General features: G+C 41.3%; 1 long non-coding RNA gene across 1 annotated transcript; it reads right to left on the bottom strand.

Moving 5' to 3' along the window:
* Positions 1-115: 115 nt before the first annotated feature.
* On the bottom strand, positions 116-5202 carry LOC109903133 (uncharacterized). Its single transcript, XR_002256965.2, has 3 exons — positions 4656-5202; positions 1483-1647; positions 116-776 (listed from the first exon to the last, which is right to left on the bottom strand). It is a non-coding gene; the product is annotated as an uncharacterized LOC109903133 (long non-coding RNA).
* Positions 5203-6201: the final 999 nt, after the last annotated feature.

The following is a 6201-nucleotide window of genomic DNA, read 5'->3' as shown; positions in this document are numbered from 1 at the left end:
AATTGCTACAGCTTTATAAACAGAATTGTAAAAAGTACATTAGAGTCTATAGCACAGGCGGGATTGCAAATGTTCATAAACGTGTGCAAAACAAACCACTTTCCAAACGTGGATCTTTGGTTGGGGATTTTGCCCATTTATTAGCAGCAAAGATAAAACATATCACGGTAAATACTTAGGCCTACACATAGCCTACACACACTGTTTACTATCTCACATGCTATGCTCTGTTTAGCAGCATTCTTGAGATCTTAATATAATCTAACAATATACGCCATTTATAGCAGAGGCTTTTATCCAAAGTGATTTAGTCATGCACGCCTACATTTTACAACGGGTGTTCCCAGGAATCAAACCCAATATACTGTTGTCGAAAGCGCCATGCACTACCAACTGAGCTACTTTCTGACAACGAATCCATGTGGGTAAATGTGTTTGAGGATCAGTCTCATAATTATTGCCGAGTTATGCAACCCTTTGTGTCTGTGCGGGCGTGCGTGCATGCGTGTGGACACAGGGAGGAGGGCATTTACCCAATGTACTCAATGAGATATGAGACATTAGTGTGACATGTAGGCCTAATGCAATACACTGTAGAAAGCAGATGGAAGCACGCAGGTTTTTTTCATGAAATGCAAACACATTTTCTCTTTCAGGACGCAGTTGCACATGCAGGCAAGGGATACAATCAGGGTAAGGTACTCCATGAAGTTCAGAGCGCCGTCACCGTCCTGGTCCAGCATCGTCACCAGGTCATCCCATTCAGGACCACCCTTCTGCTCATGACAACGTAATACAGGATCACAAGGAAGACGCAATACATTAGGATTTCAGTATTTTGTTGTCAATCGCACTGAATGGCTGGCACTTCGCACATGTCAAGAGAACGTGAAGGGGGGGGGGGGGGGGGGATTGGATCACAAGGAAGACAATACAATACATTAGGATATCTATACTTTGCTGTCATTAGTAGGCGACTAAATGAATGAGACTCTATGCATTATAATCAGTCAATCTCAATTCAACTTGATTTCATGTAAATGTTTTATTAAAATCACAACACATAACAATAAAAAATAGCATTTGCTAGTTTGTGAAGGACTAGTTTCCCAGACACAGATTAAGCCTAGTACTGGACTTTAAAACTGGCACGACCGTTTGCGATATTACAACAAAAAACGTTACTGCAAACAATTTATACTTTTCACTCGGATATCCTTGCACGCGCTATAGAACAGCACAATACGTACTGCATTTCCTTTTTATCACATTGCACGACGCACCTCACCCATGCATTGTCAACAAAGCAACAAAAAAAATAACAACAGCGGTTGGGCCGGCCGTGTCCTCACTGCGGATCCCGTCTTCACAAAAAAAAAAGGCATGCTCAACTGATAATCTTAATTGAAAGTGCTTTTTAGTTCAGGACTATAGGCTTAATCTGTGTCCGGGAAACTGGCCCGAGGTGTTGCAATGACTCACCACAGCGATGATGGATAGCTCTGCCTTGATGAGGTTGGTTAGCTTTCTTGCTGAGGGTCATGGCATCTCCACTGTCAGCATGCTTGTGGAATGTCATGATGATGGCTTCCAGGGAGGCTTCCAGGGGTGTGGGCTGTGCCATGGTGTCTGAGGGTGATGGTGATCCTGGGGGTGGAAACTATTATAAGTAGGCTACTAGGCAAGCAGCTTACTTGTGGAATGCCTTATGTTTTGCATCGGAATAAAGAGGACTAAGTCAGTAAGTAAGTGAAACTACATACAGTAATGTAAGTAGGAATTTACCACATGCAGAATATACATGTTAAATTGATGCATTTACTCGAGGATGATATCACACAAGTAACTGACATTTGAATTCTTGTGAATGCATGAACAGTAAATTAATGTTCATGTTTGAGACATTCTAAGTATTTTTTATGACAAAGTAGCGTGTGTAGGTAAAGAACTAAACAGATATGAATAGTACACTTTAAGGAACAAAATCATTAACAGAAGAATAATTTCTCAAAAATCTTTAAAAGTATTTACTTCCTGCATTCTACCCTAATGATCAATGTACTATTTTGTTCTTCAGTCTAATCAGCCGATTAAAAAAAATCCCCCCCAAAAAATGGTATGTAGGGAAGACCAGGGATGGCTGTAACACTTTTTGCATTTTTGTCAATTTCTCAGAGATTGTTTGAGGTACTAAATTCTAAATTTGATACGAACAACTTACATCTGCTACAAATTGGTAAAGGGTGTTATTTCTCTAAATCAAACTGACACGGTGTGACTTTTTCCTCAAATACAAGGAGTGAAATTACAATTTACACCACCTCCCGGGTTAGATGTAACAGGGCTTGGGGTGACGTAACGCCCAGCTCTAGGAAGAATATTGATGGTTCCAAACTTTTTCCATTTAAGAATGATGGAGGCCACTGTGTTCTTGGGGACCTTCAATGATGCAGAAATGACCCTTCCCCAGATCTGTGCCTTCGACACAATCCTGTCTCTGAGCTCTACGGACAATTCCTTCGACCTCATGGCTTGGTTTTTGCTCTGACATGCACTTTCAACTGTGGGACCTTATGTGTGCATTTCCAAATCATGTCCAATCAATTTAATTTACCACAGGTGGACTCCAATCAAGTTGTAGAAACATCTCAAGGATGGACAATGGAAACAGGATGCACTGAGCTCAATTAGAGTCTCATAGAAAAGGGTCTGAACACTTATGTAAATAAGGTATTTCTGTTTTTTATTTGCAATAAATTAGCAAAAAATGCCTAAAAACCTGTTTCCACTTTCTCATCATGGGGTATTGTGTGTAGAGTGATGTGGAACATTTTTTATTTAATCAATTTTAGAATAAGGCTGTAACATAACACAATGTGGAAAAAGGGTGAGGGGTCTTAATACTTTACGAATGCACTGTACTTCAGCCTGATTTGTCAGCTAGCTAGCCAGACAGTTTTATTTAGCTAATGATAGCTAGCTAACTGTTTTTGTAGCTTTCTGAATGTATGTAGCTTGCACTTTAATGGCATCCCTCGAGGAGATTTTGTTTTATCTTTCCAATCAGGTGGAATACTATGAAGGCATCGCTGATCTCAAACAAGAGTCGCAACATTCATAGGGCAGAGAAATTCACAGGGTAAAGTTTAATAGTTAACTTCAATTAGATCACTGGAAGGATTTATTGAACAACCGTTTTTCAACACTTAGCCATCTGGTTGGTCATCTACGTGTTGCTAGCTATACATTTAGTTATCTGTCTGTCATATTGAGGTATCTAACTACAAGTTAACCTTGATCAATCAAATGGATAGGTGTGAGCAATTATGGTAGCTCCAACTGCCCTTAGCTAGGTTTCTTCGCTAGAGAGAGAGAGAGAGAGAGAGAGAGAGAGAGAGAGAGAGAGAGAGAGAGAGAGAGAGAGAGGGACAGACAGACGACAGACAGACAGACAGACAGACAGACAGACAGACAGACAGACAGACAGACAGACAGACAGACAGACAGAAGAAAGAAGAAAGAAAGAAAGAAAGAAAGAAAGAAGAAAGAAAGAAAGAAAGAAAGAAAGAAAGAAAGAAAGAAAGAAAGAAAGAAAGAAAGAAAGAAAGAAAGAAAGAAAGAAAGTGAGAAAGGATGAAAGTGAGAGAGGGAGAGCGGGAGGTGGGAAGAGAGTGAAAGACAGAGAGAGAGAGAGAGACGCAGAGAGAGAGAGAGAGAGAGAGAAAGAAAACAGAGCAAATTTACTTAGACTAGTATTTCAACAACCCTTGTCTTCTAACTTCTAACAATCACATCAATGCGGGGGACGGACACTATTTGGCATGACAGGCCCATAATTTGCATTCCCAGCACTGAACCCATACCCCTGAAGGCTTGTTACAACTAACCCTGACCCTTGCATTGTTATCTTACATCAATCTACACACACTGGTTATGAACCTGATACAAGTTTCGTGAATCTAACTACAATGCAAGTAATGCCATCACAAAAACAATTTTGGTAAAAAAAAGTATTTCTTACCTCCAAATCAGATTCTTGTCAATGAAATCTGCTGTCTATCACAGGTCCATGTTTCTTCACATGAGGGTTGAGGACTAAACTGAGCATGTGCACAGCCAGTCACATAATTCTAGCTTGTTCCTGATTGGAGATATTGAGAGTGTTACAACTATCCTATGTTACAAACAACCCTGGTCTCCCCTAATTTACTGGCAGACAGTTAATCACCATAAAAACAACATTTTTTTTAGAGTGCAGGCAGGATCCTCCACATACCACTGGTCCTCACAAGCAATTTGTCCAAATAGCCTATTACAGCGCAAATTGCTGTGCAATGCGATGTCTGTCTGTTACCGGCTTGGTTACCAGAACAGCGCATTTCTTACCTTCACCTGGAATCTAGCCGCCATGATAGGAAGGTTTCTTCCATGGTAATCGGAGCGATGCTCCCGGAGAGGATAGAAACTGAAGGGGGGTGGGGGTGGGGGGGTATTTCTGCCCGCCACAAGGAGGGGTGAAAGGAAGATTTGTCTGCATGCATCATCATTAGCCTATAAAATGTCATAGGCTATAACTACAACGGGAAAACAACAACACGTGTAAACACAGACAAATCACACACTGACACGATCACAGACACAGGCTACTCACGAACCAGAGCGTCCATCATTGAAGTGAGCGTTCAATCCGACTGTGCCTCCTTCGATGAATTACACATGATACCCCTACCGTTATCATAACAATAACAACAGGTGCCATGAAGGCAAATATTGCAAAATAGATATTCATAACTCCTGGATGATCACGTTATTTAGATGGAGAAGGCCTTGCTTTAATACGGCATATGTTTTGCGCAATAAAATTGGAAATGGACGCAAGCGCGTAAGGCTATAGTTTACATTATACAACGCAATAGAACAATCATTCCAAATGGAAGAGAGAAATTCAATTTGTAACGAAATTAAATTTAGGTCTAAACGATAATCCGATCATGAAAATGCACACACCCCTTTCAGAGTGTTTGCCAGATTATGCGCTTGATAGGCTACTCCCGCCTCTTGATAGATTTCTCCCGCCCTCCTTTACGGAATCGCATCAACCTTGGACACGGTGCCACGCTTCAGGGATTTCGGTCTCTGCTGGTACACTGCAATATAATGGGGCGGGGGTAAGGGCTACAGTAGTCAGAGCATGTGTAGCCTAATAAACCATGTTAAAGTGGCCTCAGGTAAATGTATATTTTACATAATAAATTACTGCTGTAAAAAAAATGGTAAACAGGACATGCCTGTTTACCACTGTCAAGTGGGATTGCAAATGTTCGTAAATGCTTTACAAAACGTACTTGGGTCTTTGGCCCATTTATTAACAGCAAAGATAACATATTTTGTAGTGATCATCACTATATGAGTCATTTTCACAATTCCCACCGGGTGAGTTAACCCTATTAGCGCGATGGTGTTTGCCTTTCAATCCAGCGACCCAGGTTCTCTTCCCTGCCCCACCGACGTGTGAAGAGGCGGAGAAGTAAACAACTGGAAGGTGCATTCAGAGGGGGCAGTGTCGCGATTCTTGCTATATGAGCCACTTTACAAGTCCCATCAAGTGGGTCAACCCATAGAGATGTATAGAGGACTCTAATGCCCAAAAGTCCATTTTAGCATCAAATCAAACTTTATTTGTCACATGCGCCGAATACAACAACTGTAGACCTTACCATGAAATGCTTACTTACAATCCCTTAACCAACAGTGCAGTTCAAGAAGAGTTAAGAAAATATTTACCAAATAAACTAAAGTAAAAAATACAAAATAATAAAAAGTAACACAATAACATAACAATAGTGAGGCTATATACACAGGTACCGGTACCAAGTCAGTGTGCAGGAGTACAGGTTAGTTGAGGTAATAGGTACATGTAGTTATGGGGGACCCATGACAAATCTTTTGTCTCCTGAGGGGGAGACTGAAAAGAGGGGACAACTGTTTTGGTGTGTTTGGACCATGATAGTTTGTTGGTGATGTAGACTCCAAGGAACTTGAATCTCTCGACCCGCTCCACTACAGCCTCGTTAATGTTAATGGAGGCCTGTTCGGCCCGCCTTTTCCTGTAGTCCACGATCAGCTCCTTTGTCATACTCACATTGAGGGAGAGGTTGTTGTCCTGGCACCACACTGCCAGTTCTCTGACCCCCTCCCTAT

The sequence above is a fragment of the Oncorhynchus kisutch genome, linkage group LG14 (assembly GCF_002021735.2).
Source record: "Oncorhynchus kisutch isolate 150728-3 linkage group LG14, Okis_V2, whole genome shotgun sequence".
In the NCBI taxonomy this organism is placed as follows: Eukaryota; Metazoa; Chordata; class Actinopteri; order Salmoniformes; family Salmonidae; genus Oncorhynchus; species Oncorhynchus kisutch.
Note: the sequence above shows the minus strand (reverse complement) of the source record. Positions and strands in the feature narration are given on the sequence as shown.